The following is a 23,756-nucleotide window of genomic DNA, read 5'->3' as shown; positions in this document are numbered from 1 at the left end:
TCCCGCCTCGATTACTGCAACCTCCTCCTTAAAGGCCTCCCCCACTCCGCTCTATACTCAATGCGGCTGCAAGACTCATCTTCCTCTCACGCCGCTCCTCCTCCGCCTCCCCTCTCTGTCTTGCCTTACACTGGCTCCCCTTCCCCTACCGAATCTTTTTCAAACTCCTTACCACCACTTACAAGGCTCTCTCCCAGTCTACTGCCTCTTACATCTCTAACCTCCTCTCCATTCACACTCCCTGCGCTCGGCCAATGATCGCCGCCTCTCCTCCACTCTGATTACCTCTTCCCACTCTAGAATCCAAGACTTCTCCCGTGCTGCCCCCCTTCACTGGAACAACCTCCCTCGCTCCATCCATCTCTCACCCAATCTGTGCTCCTTCAAATGGGCACTTAAAACTCACCTATTCCTTAAGGCCTACCAACCATCCACTTAACCTCCCATCTTTTCTGCTCGTTCTCCCCTGGCCCCTCTTTTCTCTCCCCTTTGCTTCACTGGCTCCCTTTTGTGCCTGATTTTGTCTACCCTCCTTTAGGATGTAAGCTTGTATGAGCAGGGCTCCTCTTCCCTCCTGTCTCCATACCTGTTCTTCCGCTCCGTCTCTACTGTATTTGCCTGCCCGGAGTTTCTGAAGTATTGGTACTTTGTGTTTATTGTTCTGTACTGTTTTACCCTGTATAGTCTACTGTTTGTACCGTGTATGGCGCTGCGGAAACCTTGTGGCGCCTCACAAATAAACGATAATAATAATAATAATAATAATAATAATAAACGCGTTTCGGTAGCACAAAGGCTAAGTTTTTCAAAGATAATGGGCTGGTACTTCCTCCAGTCCTTTTAAAGCTCCATTCGAATGATGATTGGATAATGTTTACAACTTAATTGGAAAATGATGAACTTAATTAAAAACTCTGTGTTTCAAACCTTTTACTTTACTCATGTAGAAATTCTAATGCCTATAGTATACAAATCGAAGGCACCTTACATCGAAAATAATACACTTTATGTAAATAGTTGCTAAAAACAATCATGTATATCTGTCTCGGTTCTTATATGCAAACAAGAGAACAAATTCACCGAGGAGTAGAGAGAGACTCAAAAAACTTATCTAACGTATCTGAGTAGGATAACTCCTACACAATTTTCCAAACATGGTATATGAAACATTATATAAAAATTATTAATCATCGGAAAAGTTTCTTTTCACTACATACAATATTTAAAAATAAATCAATGTGGGAAATCGAAACCAGGTTGGCATATTGTTAGACCTAGTTGTATTTCTATTGAGCCACAGCTCCTTCAATACCTCAAGGGAAGGAAAAAGATCTAGATATATAGGGGCAACAGAAAAAACATTTAGAAAAAACATGGTGCTATGGAGACAACTGTGTCAAGTCTGCATGAACCATAAGCAAAAATGTATGAAAAATGCCAATGACAATGCCTATATAAATACCTGGAGAATGATAAATAATAAATACAAAGGATTAATGAAAACTCATATGATGCTTATAAAAGAAAACATATATATTAAACATACAGAAAATTAAGAGATAGCCATAGAGGCCCAAGAGAGTGAATATATACTCTGCTGACTATAAAGTTATCTATAATTAAATTCTAGATGTTCATTCAACCCTTCTGGCATTAAAGTGTGTAATTTAAAAATCCAGAAGGTTTCCTTTCGCAAAGAGTTTTTAACCTGTCTCCTCCTCTAATTGTGGGGTTTAAAGATTCAATAATAGCCACACTTAGAACCGCAGGGTTAGCAGAAAGCATATTATTAAAGTGTCTAGATACTATTATTTTCCATTTTATTAATAATATTCCGTCTATGCTCCATAAATCTTATTCTTACAGCTCTAGTTGTTCTACCCACGTACTGCAGGCCACAAGGGCACTGCAGTACGTAGATGACAAAAACAGTGCTGCAATTGAAGCCTGATATCATAAAAGTTTCCTGTAAAGAGTGAGATATCACTTCTCTATCTTTATTCCTTATATAGTGACAGGTTGTGCAACGTGATTTCCCACATTTGAAATTCCCTTTTCTGTTAACCAAAAACCCAGATTTTTTCGATTCTTCTTCATAATTCCTTATTGGATAAAAAATGACTAGGAGCTAATAGATCTTTTAGATTTTTATTCTTTTTAAAGATCACTCTGGGATATTCTGGAATCACAGTGTTTAGAATAGGATCCAGTTTCAGAATATGACAATTATTTTTAATAATACATTTTATCACCATGGATTTTGTGTTATATTTAGGAATAAATTTCAAATTTCCAGTTCCAATTTTTTTTTTTTTATCTGTTATTGCATTATTTTTAGGTTCTAAAAGGGAAATGCGATATAGATTTTTTTGTATATTCATATGCTTCATCCAGGATTATTTGTGGATATCCATTATCTTCATAAGATCTTAACATACCCTTTGCTTGTTTATAAAATAGATCATTTGTAGAACAATTCCTTCTTATTCTACTCAGTTAGCTGTTTTTTTTTTGTTTTTTTTAAATCCAGTATTTTTATTGCAAATTTTTCAAGGTAATACATACCAAACAACAAAAGAAAAGAAAAACCAAGACAATCGCATACATGTCAGCATTAACAGACAATTTTACAAGACATCAGTAAAGCAAAATAACAATATATGTGCTATACTTATTTAGGATCATACATCGTTAATGCTCAAACATGAATAAATTACAAATGTAGGGTTCACCATCTAGGCTCAGATGTTTATTACAAGATCTGCAGGGACCACCCACTTATGTACATCTGGGCTCGTTGACAGGATAAAATGGAGACTCAAACCACCTGTACCAAATACCCTCAAATTTCTGCAGGGCCTGCCTGCTAGTGTAGACAAATCTCTCGTGCCCTATAGTGGTGTTAACCAGAGCCTTCCAATTTTTAATTGTGGGACTCGTCGGGGACAACCACAACCTCCCTATACTAACCTTAGCCACCATTAATAACTGAGAAATGTACATTTTTGTCAGCTTATTAACCTTACCCTTCAAACGGAGCCCAAAGAGACAAGTGGCCGGGGAGTAATCTGAATACAGCGCCTGACCCTGCGCCAAAATGTTTGTATATATGGACACTCCCATAAAAGGTGCCAAAAATTACCATTTTCCGAATTGCATTTTGGGCATTTAGAAGTACTATCCGGGCGAAATTTTGCCAGTCTAATAGGGGTCAAGTAAGCTCTGTGCAAAATAAAACACCTGTATTTGTTGGAATTTTAATGATGAAGTGTAGCCACTAGCGCTGTCTATAACCATCCCCCCCACTCCTTATCTAATAAAAGACCAATATCTATTTCCCATTGGTTCCTCAAGCCATTCAAATCATCTGCAGTGGATTCACATAGAAGACATGAGTACATATGAGAAATCAGACCCCTATGACCCAGGGCCTGTAGCTGTCTTCTCAATGGAGCTATACCAATCACCAGTGGCTTCCTCTTAAATTGTGTGTTTATAGCATGTCGCAATTGGAGGTAAGAAAAGAACATCGTTCTGGGAACGGAAAATTCCCCAACCAACTGTTCAAAGGATTTAAGTATATTTGTGTCGTACAATTGATCTACAGCCACTACACCCAACCGGGACCACCGCCTGGCCCCCTCCACTGTATCCAACTCCTCAAATTTCTTTGCCCTCCAGATAGGAGTACATGGGTCAATATCAGTCTGTCCCATTATTTTATTACTAATTGTCCAAATATTAATTGCCTAAATCAGAAGCGGGGGAACCCGTACACCAAGGTCCCCTGCCAGCAGTGACTGTACAGGAGTATGATTGGAATTAAATTGGTGTACCAACACCCAATGTAGATCATGATAGTCCGGATCAGAGACCCATGCCTTAAGATGAGCGAGCTGAGAGGCAGTATAATTGCAGTTTCAAGTGACGAAGTGCAAGCCCACCAGAGGATCTGGACCTGTACAGCGAGCTGAGCTTGACCTTAGCCCTTGCCCCTCCCCAGATCAAGGAAGTCAAATAACTATCAATACAGCGGAAAATGGAGGGCGGAATATACACGGGTGACTGCTGGAGTATATACAAAAACTTTGGCTGCACCACCATCTTAATTAAGTTTATCCTACCAGAAATAGAAAGCGGGAGCTTCCTCCACACGAGTTTTCTCTTCAAGATATTTGATTTGGGGCCGCAAATTGAGTTCTACATACTCTGAGGGGGAATTAGTGATCCATATTCCCAAATAAGAGGATTTATACTTACAATAAATCGGCTTCTCCGATTCCATCTGGGGGACACTGCTAACCATGGGGTTGAGTAGGGTAGGGAGGAGTCTGGCACCTAACCAGTTAATCTTTTGCTGCTGACAGACCATCCCCCCGCCAACTCCCAACAGAACTCAGTTTGATTAACAAAGCCCCAAGAAGATAGGCCAATCAACCAAGATACACAAAAGAAAGCAAAGGAGGAGGGTACACAGTGTCCCCCAGATGGAATCAGAGAAACCGATTTATCGTAAGTATAAATCCTCTTATCTCTTTCATCTATCTGGGGGACACTGCTAACCATGGGGACTTACTAAAGCAGCCCCTCTGATGAGTGGGACCGCTCTGATAGCCCGGCACGTAGAGCACTACGGCCAAATGAGGCGTCCTCAGACGCAAAAACATTAAATCGGTAGAATTTTGTGAAAGTATGGACCGAGGACCAGGTGGCTGCCTTGCATAGCTGATCCGTTGAGGCCCCATTTCGCACCGCCCAAGACGCCCCAACCGAACGGGTAGAATGGGCAACAATACACTTCGGCACAGGATGGCTATTACGGACATTGGCCTCCCTAATTGTTAGGGTAAGCCATTTAGCAATTGATTGCTTAGACGCTGGCCATCCTCGTCTAGAAAAATCAAACAACACAAATAGAGAATCTGTCTTACGCATCTTTGCAGTTCTCTTAACATATATCCGTAGCGCCCTAACCACATCCAAACCTTTACTTCCCCCCTGTTCCAGAAGCCTGAGGCTCCTCTCTGAACACCGGAACTACTATTTCCTGATTTATATGGAAACCCGACACTACCTTAGGGAGAAAGGATGGAATAGTCCTTAAAACTGCTCTATCCTCATGTAAGACCAGATAAGGTTCCCTGCAAGATAAAGCCCCCAGCTCGGAGACCCTCCTGGCTGAGGCAATAGCCAGCAGGAAGACTGCCTTCCAAGTCAAGAACCGTAATTCCGCTGAGTGTAACGGTTCGAATGGAGGCTCCTGCAGCATATTAAGGACCAAATTAAGATCCCAAGGATCCGTTGGATGCACGTAGCGCGGTTGGATGTGAAGCCCTCCCTGCAAGAATGTCTTAACATCCGAAATCTCCTCCAGCCGTCTGTGAAAATACACTGACAAAGCTGACACCTGAACCTTTAGGGTTCCCAACCGGAGACTTGCCTCCAAGCCACCCTGTAAAAAGGCCAGAAATCTAGTCAGACAAAACTACTTTGAATTGTAGGATTTCTTCTTACACCACCTTATATAAGCATGCCAGATGCGGTGATAAATCCTAGCCGAAACTGGCTTCCTAGCTTTTAGGAGAGTGTCTACTACGCTCAAATAGAACCCTCTCGATCTCCACAGACTGTATTCAAAAGCCATGCCATTAAATTCAGCCAGTCTAGACTCTGATGCAAGAACGGTCAGCAGATCTCTTCGAAGCGGCAACCGAACCCCTTGACCTACTGCCACAAGAAGGATCTCTGGGAACCATACTGTTCGCGGCCAGGCTGGAGCCACCAGAATGACTGGTCGATCTCCCTGTCTGACCCTTCGAAGGACCCTGGGAATCATTGATATGACAGGTAACCTAACCTGAAGTCCCAAGGCATTGTCAGGACGTCCACTGCAAGTGGATCTCTTGTTCTTGCGCAGAACTCTGGAACTTTCCTGTTGACTCTTGATGCCATCAGGTCTCGATCCGGAAGTCCCCACCTGTCTACCAGCAACTGGAACGCTTCCGGATGCAGAGCCCACTCCCCCGATAGAACTTCGTGCCGACTTAGATAGTCTGCCTGCAAGTTCTGTATTCCTGGAAAGTAAACCGCTGACAGCGCGGGCACGTTCCTTTCGGCCCAGGCAAAAATCTGAAACGTGACCTTCATCGCTCTTGCACTCCTGGTGCCCCCTTGTCTGTTTATGTATGACACTGCCGTGGCATTGTCGGATTTGGATGCGGACCGGTCTTCCTTGTAAAACACTCTGAGCCCTCTGCACTGCTTTCAAGATGGCCATGAATTCCAGCACATTTATGGGAAGAACTGACTGTTTCTCTGACCACAGCCCTGCATCCTTAGGTGAAGGACCACTGCCCCCCACACACTCAAACTGGCGTCCATGGATACTAAGATCCAGGACCACGGGACAAAGGACCTGCCTTCTGCTAGGTTGTCCCTCACCAACCACCAACTGAGGGATTCTCTCACCTCTAGAGACAATCTCATCCACTGGCGATCCAACCAGAGGAAGGACCCTGACCACTTCCTCAGTATGTCCCATTGAAGACATCTGGAGTGAATCCTTCCGTACGGAAGCGTCTCGAAAGATGCCACCATCTTTCCTAGCAGCTTCATACACATGAGTACTGACAGCCTCCTGTGCGACAGAACCTTGTCTATTAACTCCTGTAAGGACCTTACCTTGTCCTCCGGAAGAAAAACCCTGCTGTCTGCAGTGTCCATTATCAATCCCAAAAATGTCATCCTTTGACATGGTATCATTTTAGACTTTGTTCCATTCAGGAGCCAGCCATGCCATTCCAGCACCTTCACCGTAAGGCGGAGATGTTGTTCCAAACACTGAGCTGACGACACATTGATTAGTAAATTGTCTAAATAAGGTACAATCTGCACCCCCTTGGAGTGAAGGAGTGCTGCCATAATCGCCATAATCTTTGTAAACACCCTTGGGGCTGTGGCAAGCCCGAACAGAAGAGCCCTGAACTGATAGTGAGCTGAGCCCACCGTAAATCTGAGAAGCGGCTGATGCCCCTCCCAGATTGGAACATGGAGATGGGCAATTGATGTCTATTGATGCCATGAACTGGCCTGCCTCCAGACCGTTTATGACTGATCTCAGGGATTCCATCCGAAAGGAGATTACCTTCAGATGAAGATTTAGTTGCTTGAGGTTCAGCACTGGTCTGAATGAACCATCCGGTTTCCGTACCAAGAAGAGGTTTGAGTAAAACCCTTTCCTTCTCTGGTACTCCGGAACCTGTACAATAACTTCCTATCCGGTTGCTTCGAAGAGGCCTCTGCAATCTCTCTCAGCTCTGCTGAGGGAGGGAACCTAACCACTTGTTTAGAAGCCTTCTTAAAAAGAGATCGGTCCAAGGACCTCGTTTCTTCGACTTAAATAAATCCCAAGGTCTGACGTACTGCTTTTACCAGATCGTCCATACCCTGGTACCTAGAGCCTTCCTCTGATTCTAATAATGAAAGATCAGAATCCTCTAACAATTCACCTTCCTCCGCAGAGGATCCCTCTGAATCAGACAAAGACAACAGCACATTAGCTGATCTATGTCTCTTTTTTCTATGTATATGCCAGGGATTTTCCAGCAAATGGTTTAGTCGGTCTAAACCCCTGGCCACTGCCGACCATCCAGCCTCGCCCATCTGGGGTGACTCCTGTAGTGCCAGGGAAGGAGATTGTCCGACCCCTGGTGGCAATTAACTAATCATTCCCACTCCTGAACTCACTGAGGGTAGCGTCCCAGAGGTAGATGGGAGCCTCATAGCCACCACTGGGATCTCTGCTGGTTTAGATAAAAGGTTCACAAGGGTATTAACCCCCTGTGACAAAGCTGCCACCCACTCGGGAGGCTCTATCCTCTGAATGGAGCGGTCTTTAGGCTGCAACATCACAGGCGCCACAGCGCAACCAGCACAAAGCCCCCCCTGATCCAGATGTTCACCAGTTAATTTAGCATTACACTTTGAACAGACAATATGTTTGGCACGTGTTGCTTTACTTTTATCAGCCATCATAAGATAAGAAAAAAATAAAGTCACATATAACAGAAAACGCACAAACACTCAAGACATTCATCAGAAATACTAACTATGCTTAAAATACATCATAGCATTTCTGACTCAAAAAGGAGAGCTATAGTTTCTTTTAACATAAAGCTCTACTTAGTATATGTGCCCATAATACCTATACTTCTCTATCCATTGCATACATAGAAAAAGTAAATGATACTTAGCAGGGGAGATGTGTGTCAGCAACTGCACTTCCTCCGAATGACTGCTGTGTCTCTCCTCCATTTGTATTTTGGCGCCAAAAAAGAATCTTCCACCTGCTCTCTCAGCAGGGGGGGGAAGGGTGTTTTTTTTTTTTACACATTCCCCTACCGCTGGCACATTGCATTCTCTGCGCCGGATAACAGCGATTTCCACCTCTCCAGTAAGTGAAATCCTGTTATCTCTGTGTCCCCTGAGAAGCGCTGAACCATTACTCCAAGTTCCCCCTCCCCCTTCTGAGGAGGGGACTTGGTACGCTCCATTCCTCATCATGGCTCCGGGGAACGGCAGGAGTACCGGCACTCTCTGCCTGTGGCAGTGCATGACCCTATCATCAGTGTGAGAGCGGTCTATTGCAGACCGCATAACACACTGTGAGCAGCCTCACTGCTCCTGTGAAAGCCGTCAGTGGGGACCGCGGCTCCCCGGCTGACAACCGCTTCATTCTCCACGAGTCTGCTCTGTGTAACAGAGCCCCTCGCGCAAGTCAACAGAAAAAAAAAAAATAAAAAAATAAAAAAGCCTAAATTACAGTGAACTCCGTTCACTGTGCAGCTCTTCAACTTCGGCCCATACTCCTTGGGCACCTACTTCAAACTGAGTTCTGTTGGGAGTTGGTGGGGGGATGGTCTGTCAGCAGCAAAATAATTAACTGGTTAGGTGCCAGACTCCTCCCTACCCTACTCAACCCCATGGTTAGCAGTGTCCCCCAGACGTATGAAAGAGAAATTTGAATTTCGATGCCCATTTTAACTGGAAGCCTTTCAATATTGTCGCGGGACATTCCCAACCCAGAGGAAAGACGCTGAATTTGTCCCAATTAATTTTCAAACCGGAAAAAACCCAAATCCATCAACCAATCGTAACAAATTTCTTAGGGAAGTATCGTGGTTTGAGAAAAACAGCAGCATATTGTCTGCATTCAACGCCACCTTATCCTCTCTCTGTTCTGATTTAAGTTCCTCAATTTCTTTATCATGTCAGATCAGACAGGACAGTGGCTCTATTGCTAACGCAAACAGGCCGAAGACAATGGGCATCCCTGTCTAGTGCCCCGTCCCAATGGGAATGGTTGACATAGATATCCATTAACACAGACCCGCGCTACTGGATGTAAATACAGGAGCTTAATCCATTTTATAAATTCCGGGCCCACCCGAAATCGGGATAACACCTCCCACAGGTAAGGCACTCCACCGAGTCAAACGCCTTGGCTGCGTCCAAGGACACCACAACTTCGTTCTCGGAGGAAGGTGACCGAACCTGTTGGAGAGTATACAGCCTCCTAAGATTAATAGATGTGGACTTGCCCGGCATAAGTCCCATTTGACCTGGATGAATCAATTCCAGTACCACTCTATTCAACCTCAAAGCCAACAGTTTAGCCAAGATATTAACATCGCTTGACAGCAGTGAAATCGGGCGATTGGACTCGGGGTACAACAGATCTTTCCTTTTAGGCAGCAACACCACTATTGCCTCTGCCATTGAAGGGGAAAGAGCACCAGTCTCACCCAGCTCGCTGAATGTGTCCAACAACTTAGAGACAAAGAAGGGCCAATGTTTTTTTTTTGTTTGTTTTTTTTAAAACTTTTTATTTGTAACAGCATATGAGAATAAATTACAACAGTGCTTTGACAAACATATTATCCGAGTACCAGGATTACACAATGTAAAGGTTCAAAAAAGAAAGAGAAAAAATAGGTATAAACATCAAAAAAACACCAAAAAAAACAAATAGATATGTTTTTCACAGCCCAGTACGTTCCAGTAGGGAGTTAAAGGACTACAAAATGAATGTTGAGATAGAAAGTATTCCCATTTCCAAATGTGCTTCCTGCACTGTTGTATGGAATTAGCGAGTATAACAAACTGCCAGAATTTTTATTTTTATTGGGGGAACAAGATGAAGGAAGGACGGGAAAGGGACAGACCAAGTTGGGTACATAACCTCATCTGGAAACTCACCACAGCAGTGAGATAATAAAAAGAGGGGGAAAGGTGAACACGTGGAGCGCAAAAGGAATAAAAGAAATAGGGTTATAGAGATTGAAAAAAGAAAGGAAAAGAAGAGCATCCAAGGCTTACGAGAGGCCTGGCATAGAACTGTCATTAAAGCTATACCAAGGATCCCACACTTTGTGGAATGTGGGAACTGTGTCATGGAGAAGGCTAGTCACATATTCCATGGATGCCGTGTGCCAAGTTCTATTCAGAACACCCTCTCTAGAAGGTTGTGAGGCCTTCTTCCATTCACTAGCTATTTGCAACTTGGCTGCATTATATATGTGTCGAATAAGCTTATCCGATGTTTTGGTGATGCCCTTAATGGGTTGGTATAGAAGTATCGATAGAGGATTCTTAGGTACATTAATTGAGGTAACCTGTTGAACCAACAATATTACCTCATCCCAGAATTTGGCCACCAGAGGGCAATCCCACCAGATATGAAGGAAAGAGCCCACCGCCCCACAATCACGCCAACAAAGATCTGAGGTAAGGGGAAAAATAGAATGAAGTCTCCCAGGGACCATATACCATCTAGTATAAACCTTATACGCATTTTCACGTATGGCTGTGTTAATAGAAGACCTCGAAATTCTTTCACGGATAAGCGACCATCTCTCCTCGTCTAGGGTCACCCCGAGAACCTGTTCCCAAGCCTGCTCAAACGTTTCCTTAGGGGGCGACAAAGAAGACACGAGGGAACTATACAGGATTGATATATAGCCTCGGCGACCCGGACTATAAATACAGTGCCTCTCGAAGGATGTTGGCAGCCGCAACTTAGATGATTGGGTCTGGGCTTGTATAAAGCTTTTGATTTGCACCAATTGAAAATATAGGTTGCTTGGAAGTGAATATCTCTCACTCAGGTCTGTGAAGGAGCGCGGCGCATGTTCCCCCATCAAATGAAAGAATCGATCTAATCCCGCTTTCCACCATGGGTAAGCAAAGCCTTAATGCAACCCTGTGGGAATCTAGGGTGTCTCCACAACTGGGTAAGAGGCGAGGGATAGGGGACCAATGTATATTTTTTATTCAATTTGTCCCAAACCTCCAAAATAAAACAAATGGAGGGCGTAACAGAGGCTGAGGCTGGTCTGACACTCCTAGGAATCCAAGGTAAGAAACGAACACCTATATCTGGAGACAACAAATCTTCAATATCAACCCATTTCTTGAGTCCTAACGGAGAGAGCCAAGAAATGAGGTGAGTCAGCTGTGTGGCTTGGTAGTACTTGTCGAATAAGGGAAGGCCTAGGCCACCGTTTTATTTAGATTTAGCTAGACAAAGTTTGCTACGTCTGGGTCTCTTGCCTTGCCACACGAACTTGCCACATATGGACTAAATAGAGTTTAAGAAAGAGTCAGGGACTTTAACCGGAATGGTCTGGAATAAATATAAAAGTCTGGGTAGGACATTCATTTTGATGGTATTGATTCTCCCGAACCACGAGATGTAAAGAGAACTCCAGGTCACCAAGTCTTGTTTTATTGTGGATAGCAGTGGTGGGTAGTTAGTTTGAAACAGAATTTCGTAAGAGGTTGTTATATAGACTCCCAGATATCGAATTGCCCGAGGACGCCACTGAAACTCAAAGTTGAGCTCTAATAATTTCTTTATGTGAGGTGGAAGATGTAGCGCAAGCGCTTCTGACTTGGAGTTATTTACTTTATAACCAGAAAGAGAACCAAAATTTTGCAGTTCCGCAAATAAATTAGGGAGAGAAGTTTGAGGTGATGATAACGTAAGGAGAACATCATCTGCGAACAGCGAGATCTTATATTGGCTACTCCCGGACCTGGATTCCCTTCACATCTGGATTCAGCCGAATCCGGGCAGCTAGTGGTTCAATGCAAAGTGCGTAAATTAGAGGGGAGAGAGGGCAACCTTGTCTCGTCCCATTATTAATGCCAAACACGGATGAGCTCAAACCATTTGTCGACACAGAGGAAGATGGGTTATGATATAAGGCTTGAATGCCTTGAAGAAAATTACCGGAAAATCCAGAGAATTGTAGGGTTGGAAACATAAATGGCCAGGAGAGCCTATCGCAGGCCTTCTCTGCGTCTAACGCCAAGACTACAGAAGGGATTTTGGTTTGGTTTATATATGAAATCAAATCTATAGTTCTCCTGGTATTGTCTAGGGCTTGTCTGTTTGGGACAAATCCAACTTGATCTGAATCTATAAGGTGTGACAAATGATTATTCAACCTATTTGCCAAAATTTTGACAAATAGTTTAATATCCGAGTTTAGCAACGAGATGGGCCGATAGTTAGCACAAGCCGTGGGATCTTTATTGGGTTTGGGTATCACTATAATATTGGAACGTGTGGTGTCTCTATGAAATTGCTCCCCCTGTAGGATTGAGTTAAAAAAAGAGAGTAAGTGCGGAGACAGAATATGCTTAAAAGTTTTATAGTAAGAGGTGGTGAATCCATCAGGACCAGGGGCCTTGGAAGTCTTTTGGGATTTAAGAGCTGCCTTAAGCTCCTCTACACTGATGTCCTTGTTCAATTTAGAAGCTATGTTCTTGTCTAGTTTTGGGAGGTTACACGTTCTTAAGAATTGTTGAATGACAGATGGTGAGGGGGTAAAGGGTAGCCCTCTTTATTCAAATTGTATAAAGACTTATAGTAACTGTAAAAAGAGTTGTCGATAACTTTCGGGTCGTAATTCACCAAACCTTTCTTGTCTCTTACTGCCATTATTGCCTGAGCTGTTTGTTTTGCTTTCAGTTTATTTGCTAGCATAGTGTCAATTTGTTGCTTTTCTCATAAAATTTTTGATTGAGCCAATGAAGGGCTCTCTCGGTCTTTTCCGCCAACAAAGATTGAATTTCACCTCTAATAGAAAGAATTTGCTTATAAACTTGTTTTGAGTGATTTTGTTTGTGAATACCCTCGAGCTGTTGCAACTGGGCAGTAAGAGAGTTTAGTTTCAAGGTTTGTTGTTTTTTACGAAAGGAGGCAAACTTAATAATGGCCCCTCTAATAACTGCTTTATGCGCCTCCCAAGTCGTGGGAAGAGAGATGTCAGGCGTCAAATTAATGTCAAAATATTCTTGGAGGTGAGACTCTATCTGCTCTTTAAACACGGGCAGTTTGAGCAAAGATTCGTTTAATCTCCAGGACAAACTACTTTTAGATTTATCCATCAAATCAAACGAAGCTGTGACTATTGAATGGTCCGACCAAGGGTTGGGGAGTATGTCAGTGCGAGTGAGAAGTTGTATAACTTTACTGCAACCCATAATCGTGTCAATTCTGGAGTAAGAATTGTGTGGATGTGAGTAGAAGGTGTAGTCTCGAGAGGAGGGGTTATGGGCTCTCCAAGAGTCAAACAGACCAGCCCCAGCCATATGCATGAGCAACGTTTTTGTTTGGGTAGTAGGTGGGGGGACACGTCGCGCTCCTGACCTGTCCAATTCCTCTGACAGGATAGTATTAATGTCTCCGCGTAACAGGAGAAGACCTCTCTGTATTTTACTTAGCTCAATAAAAAAATTGTTAAAAAAACTAGACTGACCAGTATATGGGGCATATACAGTCGCCACAGTAATAGTTTGATGTCCCACCTGACTCACAAGTATGATGAAGCGGCCCTCGCGGTCTAGACTAGACACTGTGAGCTGAAAGGGCACGGAGTTCCTGATCATGATGGCAACTCCACACCTCTTGACTGGCAAAGAGGCATATTCCACAGTAGGAAATCTACGGGAGGACAAGGAGGGATGGTCACCCTGTTTAAAATGAGTCTCCTGTAACAATACAAAGTCAGCTTTCAAATCTTTTACAGTTCTATGTAATAATGATCTTTTTTGTGGGGTGTTAAGCCCCTTAACGTTAATAGAAGCAAGGGTCAAAGACATGATGCAGTACAAAAGTACTAAAAGACGTGCTAAAATAAATATGCAAAGGGGAGCAAGTAGAGCTTGGATAGCAAAGAGAAAAGAGAAAGAAAGGAAAAGGGAAAGTGTGGAAGGGGAGTGTTGGTGAGGGGATAAGGGTAGCTAGTGACCGACCATCCTCCACAACGAAAAGTGGGGGAAGAGGTGGACACTGAGGTTTAGCCCACGGAAAAATGGGAATTCAAACCATCACAAGTAGGACGGGATGAATGGGCTCAGGATTTGGGTTTCAAGTAACTAAAATTAAAGTAATGTGAATAGTGAGAATGTGAGGACTAAACCGTCCACACCCTCCAATGACCCAATGTATATGGGGTGCAAGGCCGGGCAGACAAACCTAGCCCACCCCACCCAGAAACACGTATTACAAACAGTAGTACAAATCCTTCAAGAAAATTACAATAAAACAATAACATGCATATAGGAACATTTTAGGCAATAGTAAGAACTTAAATACTAAAACAAAACAAAATTCCCCCAGGGGACTTTAAGTCTCCATCCGAACTCCAGCAGCAGGAGGCGGCCCCGCCCCCTGAGCAACCCAACCGAAACCACAGATATCGACTGTAAACAGAACCGTAACATCGATCAGATCTCATCACTCATAAAGTGCGAAACGGCAGAAGAGCCCAGGAGACATGGCCGACCCCCAACAGCAGAAGGTCATCCTAAAGAACAACTTGAAAAACAAAGTGTGAGCATAACAAACACATTTAAACGTGCAAAAGCCAGAGTAACACAAAAAAAATATGAGTAGCATATTAAACATGACTTATTTATAGAACTGACTGATTAATGTGTTTTATAATTCAAGCTATACTAAACCACTACACTTGGTACATTTCAATTGAGAGTAACAGAGGAAAAAGAGAACTACTACCCCTGACTGGAAATCGGATCCGAGGTCGGATGGCCCAAATCAAGTTTCCGTAGCAAGTCCTCGCCTTTGATAGGGTCCCTTATGCTGATTTGGCGGCCACCTGCGTCTACAATTAAGCGAAAGGGAAAACCCCACTTATATTTATAACCATGCTCTCGCAAAGTTCTTTTAACGTCCTTTAATTCTCTGCGCTTCAAGATTGTGGATGGAGCCAGATCCTGGAAGATTTGAATCCTGGAGTCTTCGACTAGAATATAAGGAGAGTTCCTGCTTGCTGTAGTTATGCTTTCCTTGGTTTTAAAGGACAGAAACCTCATGACCACATCCCTGGGAGGTTCTGTGTCTTTAGGCTTAGGGCGCAGGGCCCTATGTGCACGTTCAATGCATATGGTTTGTTCTGAGAGCTCAGGAACTAATTTTTGAAATAAACGGACCAAATAGGGTTCCAACTGCTGATGGTCCACCAATTCGGGGATATTGCGAATCCGAAGATTATTCCGGCATTCTCTGTTTTCAAGATCTTCTGATTTCTCTTTATAGAACAACAGCTCCCTGTTCAGATAGTCAATATCTTGCGTTGTTTCCTGCAGCACTTTAGAGTTGCAATCCACTTTATTTTCAATAGAAGCAGTGTGCTTGGTCAACTGTGCAATTTCGCCACGGAGATCCGCCGAGTTTTTGAAATTCGGTTGTGAAGGTGTTCTGGAGTGAAACCATCATAGCCTGGATAGTGGCTAAAGCTTCCGCTGAATCAGACGGGTTTTCCGTTGAGGCTTGAAGAGACGGAGGGGGAGAGGTGGTATGCACGGGAGAATCCTGTCTTGTCATGTGTTGGAGGATTCCCGTCTGCGTCCCCCTTTTACCTCTGGAGCTGTTTTTATGCATGATTAATAACAAGGCACCAGGCAGGATTTATAGGCAAGAACAAGCGTGTCTCCGGGTGGGCCGGGCCTGATAGTATTATTTAAACGAACATGCCGAGGGAACAAGTGGCCACTCTGAAATGGAAATTAAAAGATGTTGTTTAGGGCTTGAGTGGTTAAAAGGTCACCCGGCTGTGTTAAACTTGATTCGGCTGAACTGACGTTGTCTGGCCACTAGATGGCAGAGTAGACACAGTAACAGAGAAACTGTGTTGTACAACAGGGACAAGGCAACACTTTCAATTGTAAATTTTTGAGTTAGACAATTTTATTTGTTGGCAACATAGGTCCTCCTGCTGCAATATTACTGTGCTAAATGCCCAGAGGTGACTACTTTGAATGAGATCACTAGTCACAGTTTCCATGAATTGGGCACTTCACACACATACAGATCCAGAGCGCTGATCCCCAGCAGGGAGTAATGCAAGCCCCTTTTTATATATATATATATATATATATATATATATATATATATATATATATATATTTCTTGTGGAGGCACTGCTGGACTTGGAGGGGATAGGGCACAAATTCACCACAGACCGGGTGTATGCCGAGCCGCGCCAACCGGAAGTCCAGTATCGACAACCGGAAGTGCGGCTGGACGGCTTCCGAGGACCTGGAGACCGCAGGCTGGGTGCAGGAGGAGTTTTGTGTGTGTCTTATGGGGACACAGCTGGGCTTGGAGGGGGTGAGGTACTCACTGCAGGCTGGCTTTTTGCGGGGACACGCCGACCGGAAGTCCCGCGCCGGGGACCGGAAGTGCTGCTGACTGGTCACCGCTGGAGCTGGAGACCGCGGGTGAGGCGCTGGATGAAGGCCGCAGGAGGCACCAACGTCGGACCAGGTAAGGGTCTCCCTCTTTGTGTGCCAGAGCCGCCGCTGGGGACGGGTAAAGGTGGTGAGGCTGCAAGAAGGCGGGGACCAGCAATGAGGTGAGCGCTATACAGGGCCTCCGGGAACGTGCGTTGGGGCTGTTGGAGCCCTCAGCAATGGCAGACCCATTCTCACCCCGGTCCAGGGAGGTACCAGATCCCACTCTTGCAGGTCAGAGGGGCAGATGGGGACTTTTGAGGTCCAAATTGAGCCAGTGTTATCGGAGCTCTCCTCTAATGCTGCCACTCACGATGGCTGCCAGGCCACGCCCCCGGGCCAATGTTTTTTATATAGTTCAATTGGTATACCGTCTACTCCAGGAGCCTTGCCATTAGGGAATTGTCATGATCTGCCTACAGCGTATGCATTACATGCTGCCTTGCATGGCAGCTCCTGCCTTTTTGTCATTCTATTATTTGTATTTCTATTTTGTGTTCCAGCAGTACCTCTTTTCACCAGAGGTGCTGCTATCGTGCATTATTCTTGTGCTTAAGGAGTTAACCTGTATGTTCACTAATTATCTCATGCACCTGGGTGTGTCTCATTCCCCTTATATATACCTGTTCCTCCCAGCAGTCATTGCTGGTTATTGTTGTCCCATCCTGTGATGTCATTTCCTGTTGTCCTTACCTGATTGTTTCTGGACATTCATGCTACTTGCTGCATCAGCTGGAACCTGGTATTTATCACTGCTCCTTATTACCTGTTGTTATCACCTCTCTGCAAATAAACACAGAGTGTTTTCACCGAATTCATGACTCCTAGCTGTACTTCTGTTTGAGAACCGTGACAGGAATGACATAATAGCTATGTCAATTTCTTCGAGAGTGAAAGGTGAATCCAGATACTCCCTACTATCAGAGAGCACGGGAAGAGAAATACCATTCAAATAAGACTGTAAAGCAGCCAAGTCATACCGGACCTGTGACCTATATGTATTAGTATAGTATTTATAAAACACCTCAACAATATCATGCATCAGATACCTCTTGATCCCACTATCCTCACAAATAACCGGTACTGCAGCATCCGCCCTCTCCATCCTTGTCAGATAGAAATGGTAGTTTTCTGGCCTATCTCCCTCAGTGTATTGTACATGCGTAGAAAAGAGTAACTTGCGTTTAGATTTATCAAAAACAGTCAACCCACTCCCTCTGGGCCAATTGCCAAGCGTGCCTTGTAACCTCAGTTTTAATCATCTATATATTGCTCTTCTAATAATTTACATGTTTTCTCTAATGTTTGTTCCTTTAATCTAGACGACTTTTTAATTTCAGCCACACCAGCGATTAATGTCCCCCTCAAAAAAGCTTTAAAAGCGTCCCAAAGTATTGGTGGCCGTGCTGTCACAGAATTATCCACAAAGAAACCTTCCCACTGCATCACCAGTGATGCTCCCGTACCCATCAAAGACAGCCAAAAGGGTTCAATTTTCAAAAGGACTGGCCTCTGTCCATAGCAAAATCAATAGACAGAGAGGCAAATGATCAGAGATCCCTCTAGCCATATACTCCACCCCATTTACCAGCAGTACCAAAGAATGTGACAACAAAGCTAAATGAATTCTTAAAAATGCATTGTATGATGTAGAAAAGAAGGAGAATTGGATCTCTTCTGGATGCCTCAATCGCCATACATCTACTAACTCATTTCATCTACCAAGGCCAAAAAAGCCGACCTCGATTGACCAATTACTACATTTTGCTCTCGTCATCCATCAATAGCTGCATTGATCACATTATTGAAATCCCCTACACATATAGCGGGAACCTCTGGGAAAATTGCCATGAATTCACCACACTACTTTAATACCTCACTCTTATACGGTGGGGGTATAAATACAGCTAAAAGAAGCATCGGGACCCAATTAATGACAGCTCTCATCAGCATAAACCTACCCCCTGCATTCACCTGAATTTTTTCCAAGGAAAAACCCAGACGTTTATGCACCAATACAGAGACCCCTCAAGAATTAGTTGTGTGTGTAGAGTGGTAAGCCCTACCCACCCATGCTTTTTTAAAGGCAAGTACTCTTTCACCATGTAAGTGAGTCTCCAATAGACAGACAATATCAGGATAATTTTTTCTAATTTGGCGTAGCACAAAAGAGGACATGATAATGACAAGAAGGTGTCCAGGGTCTCCGCAATAAATACATAATTTATTCTTAATTCTCCTTTCTCTCTCTTCCGGAGTTAGTCGAGAGCGGCCCAACTGCATGAGTTCATAGGAAGAAGTGGGAGATAGACACTGAGGCGCCAGTCAGAGAGGTGGACGTCTGGGAAACTCTTTGAGAAGATCTTTCTCGGAACCGTAGATCCACCCTGTTACACAGAGAAATGAATGAATCAAGAGTAGCAGGTAATTCCTGGGAGGATAGGGCATCCTTCACTTGATCAAAAAGGCCCTGCCAGAAGGTTGCTACCAAGGCTTCTTCGTTCCACTGAAGTTCTGAAGACAAGGTCCAGAATTCAATAACATTGTGCCACAGAACGTATGCCCTGGCATAGCCAGAGAAAAAAGAAGCTGCGGAAATAACCGGACCAGGTTCATCAAGATCTTCAAAAGTCATGATAAAGACAGATGAGTCATTGAGGAGGGTATCGTTCCGCTCCCAGAGAGGGGAAGTCCAGGCTAACGCTTGTCCAGATAACAGGGATATAATGTAGGCGACCTTGGACCTAAAGGTAGGAAAGTTCTGCGGAAGGAGCTCAAATTGAAATGAACATTGGTTCAAAAATCCCCTACTAAACCTGGGGTCCCCATCAAATTTGGAAGGAGTGGGGAGGCGTAACGTGGCGGAAGCAGGAGATGCTTCGAATACAAGAGGCTGAGTCGGAACTTGAACTGCGGCTGGAGGTGAAGGAGTTACTTGAAGAGCGCCCAAGCGGGTGGCCAGATATTGCAAACATTGTAATACTTGCACTTGTATAGTATCTTGCCGTTCTAACCTTCCAACAAGATGTTGGAGTAGATCTTTAGCTGAAGGTTCTCTATCAGGATCCGTCATGGCTGGTTTTTACTGTCAGGATTCACTAGGATGATTGGGATCCTTCTGTTCTGCCTGGGAGTGATGGTACTTCACCCAGAGGCATGGAATCTAACAAAGTGGAAGGTTTTCACCAGAGGTTCCCGCAAGGGAATTTGGGCTTGGCAGCTTCCAAGCAGGTCACGGCCCTCTAGGGGAGTTCCCAGTGAGCAGTGATAGAGAACCTAGTGCAGAGAAGAATGTAGGCACTAGATAGCCACAAATGAGTAGGATTACTGAGTGATGCTCAGTGATAGTCCACAGAGAGATAGTAGGCGAGTTGCAGCAATACACTTGGAGAGATGGTAGATATGATCTGCAGTATTTACCACTAACGAGTGGAGCAAGTAATAGGTGACTGCAGCAGCAAACTGCATGAGCTGCTTCCAGGCCACAAGTCTGACAAGAGGAACCAGCACTGAGAGGTGCTGGGAGGAGCCTTATAAATGAGAGGTAACCAATGGATGAGCGGGACAGGCGAGATGATTACCTGCGCATGTGCAGAGCTGATTGCTGGCCTGACAGCCAGGGAACAAGCAGGGAATGAGGAATGAATGATATTCAGGTTACCGGGTGGCAGCCATTGGTGAGCGGCGTGCGGCACATTTGTTGTAGTTCTCAGATATTTATAAATCATATTAGGAATGTATATTACTCTATTTGTGAATCTGTATGTTCTTCTTACCTAATTAATTTGTTAGTAATTCAAAGTGTTTAATGTTTCTAATTGAGGCCATTAGGGGTGACACTATTCAACATAAAAATATTTTTTTTCTCTTTCCAAAGAAGATATAGATCAATGTCACCTCCTCTTATTTTTCTGTGTATTGCTTCCATTCCAAATACTCAAATTGTATAAATTGCTGTTCTGAAATTTCAAAGAGTGTTTGGCGACACTTGTCAGGGGTCAATTGTTCAGGTTTTCGCTGACATTACTGATATTGCCTAGGATTCTATTTGTTGTCGTAATGAAGATTTTTCCACAGGTAGAATACAGACCATAAAAACCTCTGATTGTATTACAAATGACATGTTCCTGAATCTTGTTACGTTTTCCATATTTATCTTGATATGTTTATATTGAAGTCATATTTGCACACATTCATTTTTCCTCGCACCTCACAGAGGCAACTACATGCGCCACAACGCTGTCAATTGAACCTCCCTTAGTGTACACCATTCACTTACAACAAAAACAGAAACCATTGCTTCATTTTATTTATTTTAAATTAATGGAGATGCTTAAACTTTAGATAGGCGAGTGTATCCCAGTACAGCTCTATTGTGCACAAAATCCTCCTACTTATGTAAATACTGACACAGTGATCTATAATGTATATTGTTTGTTTTAGAAAGCTGGACTATCTTTTGATTTAGCTTTAGACCGTTTTAATTTTAGGGAAAAGAAATCCTGAGATGTCACCAAGGGATCTTACTTTTGTGGTAGCTGTAAAGCGTGTGTCCATATGGAGAAAACAGTAAAAATTATGGACAAATTTGAAACCACACATACTATCAATGGATACATCAACTGTAACACCAGTGGTGTTGTATACATATTGAAGTGCCCATGCACTAAAGTTTATGTGGGAAAACTAAAAGAAAACTTAAATTGCGAATCCTAGAACATATTGGATCTATTAGGAACGCCCGACGAGACAAAGAAAATATGAAAAAATTATCCCCAGTGGCTAAGCATTTTTTTCACAGGCACAATTGTCACACTGAGGGTTTGAAATGCTATGGCGTAGAAAAAGTAATCTTGGGAATTAGAGGGGGAGATATTGACAAAATCTTATTACAACGTGAGAGCAAGTGGATATTTTTACTTAATTCACTCTCACCACAAGGATTAAATGAGTACAACAGATATGCAAGTTTTCTATGAGGTAGTATTATGTAATTATATGGGCACTTTTCTTGTGGTTTGGAAATTCCACACATTAAATAAATGCTTATCAGATAACATCAAAAATCCCCCCTGTTATAGGATATAGAAGATGTCATTTGGGGACTTAGTAATTTGAAAGTGACCTGTGGTGATATATAATACAAGTGATGGCATTCGAATGTTCATTAACACCTGAGATGTATCATATATCCTTAAAACTAGATGGTACTTTTCATTAATGATTTGTAAAATCACTCCCCCTTTAAAAATACAATCTGTGGAGTGTATTTACATTCTTTTAATAGGGAAATGATTAATATTTTATTTAATTAACTTAGATATTTAACACTTATTTACTTACCTGGTGTAATCATATATAGAGAAACTAATAAGATAGTCATAGGTGAATAATAAGATGATTTGGGAGTAAAAAGGATGCAATTACTTTATTTAACTAAGGAGAGAGACTCCTCCTTTTTTCTTTCTCCTCTCTCTCCTGTTGATATCAATTCCTATGTGTTTATCCTTTGATTTGCGGATATAACTGCCAATCATATAGGCGCAAGGCGATTGGATGGACTTAGTATATTAACTTCCCGAGTAGGCTTCTCGGGTTACCACCTTGAAAAAGCTATGTGCGAAACGTACGTCGGGGTAAATTGGCGTCATTAGTGACGTCACTTACACCCGACAGCAAAGACAGGCATTGAATCTCCTGCTCCAAGTAACGCTGCAGTAATTTATGAGCGCGTTTCTATGCGCTCGCTGTCTGTTTGTACCATGTATATGGAAACATGTTTTCCTAGAGGGGATCAATATAATGATATGGGCAGTCTAGGGGAATATAAGAATTTGATACTTATAGACTAGCCCTTATGAGCGGCGATACTATGCGTTCATTAGCTATTCATGTGATCCGCTCACAATCGTGCACTTCTCCTTTAGGGGCTTATTATACTATAAAGAGCCTGGGGGATGCCGCTCTCTTGTTTGAGAGTTCACGAATTATATAAGAAGGGATTTGAGCGCTGTATACATAATAGACTAGCGAGAACTACATATTGTCATATATGTTTGTCAGGAGAATATGAGACTAAAGATATATACTTTCTCCGATATTTGGTATTGACAATATCTTTGAGAGTGATCCTTTAGTTTATTCTCAAGAAAACAAAGACTTAGCTATAACAGAAGTGTCTAAATTATGCCTTTTGTTTCACCCAATAAAGTGATGAGGTATCGCTAAATTAACTTTCATTTCAATGCGCTGATGGAAATTAGGGATATTACTTATAACATCAATAATTGAGGATACCTTGACTCAAATAAGGGGTGATTAGATGGCACACGTGGTCCTCGATTGATTACAATTTGGAGTCTTATATGGTAGTATCTACCCATCCCTTTCTCGTGAGATCCAATTTTCTGGGGTTTTTACAATGAAACACATGATGTACATGCGAATATTATACCCTGGACTATGTGATTTAGCCTAATTAGATTTGGAAACAGATAGGATTTAAGCAATAAAACACTTTGAGATTATCTCTTTTTTAGAGATAATTGGAGATTAGCTGCACTATATATACAGCATTAAGAGATCTGATGACAGACTCAATAGAGAGATTAATAAAATACTGAGGATTACTCTCTTGCTGCTTGAATGAAGATATTATTTCCTGTACTGCTGTCGGGTGTATTTTGTATTTTAATACATTACATACACATCACTCACATTTTTTATTATTTTGCTGTTTTTTCTTTTAAAAGCAATATAATAAAAGTGAAGTTTTATATTTATACTTGAAATCCATTTTTGAGGGACTAGAGTGCCTCTCACGTTTTTTCTTTTTTCTCTTTTTGTATGTTCTATGTTTAAAACAAATAAGAGTGCACCCTTTCTAGTTTGGGATGCAAGATTTTCCCGTGAATAATAGATAACAAGTCCCC

At 42.9% G+C, this 23,756-nt stretch overlaps 2 protein-coding genes across 3 annotated transcripts in view; one reads left to right on the top strand and one right to left on the bottom strand.

The window, feature by feature from the left end:
* SLC12A4 (solute carrier family 12 member 4) overlaps window positions 1-23,756 on the top strand; it is a 1,264,335-nt gene that overhangs the window by 822,263 nt on the left and 418,316 nt on the right. The gene's annotated exons all lie outside the window — the stretch shown is intronic.
* The window catches only part of EDC4 (enhancer of mRNA decapping 4), a 257,782-nt gene that overhangs the window by 84,398 nt on the left and 149,628 nt on the right, over window positions 1-23,756 (bottom strand). The gene's annotated exons all lie outside the window — the stretch shown is intronic.

Source organism: Mixophyes fleayi, chromosome 10, assembly GCF_038048845.1.
Source record: "Mixophyes fleayi isolate aMixFle1 chromosome 10, aMixFle1.hap1, whole genome shotgun sequence".
NCBI classification, from domain to species: Eukaryota; Metazoa; Chordata; class Amphibia; order Anura; family Limnodynastidae; genus Mixophyes; species Mixophyes fleayi.
The sequence above is the reverse complement of the archived record's forward strand: the minus strand, read 5'-3'. Positions and strand labels throughout refer to the sequence as shown.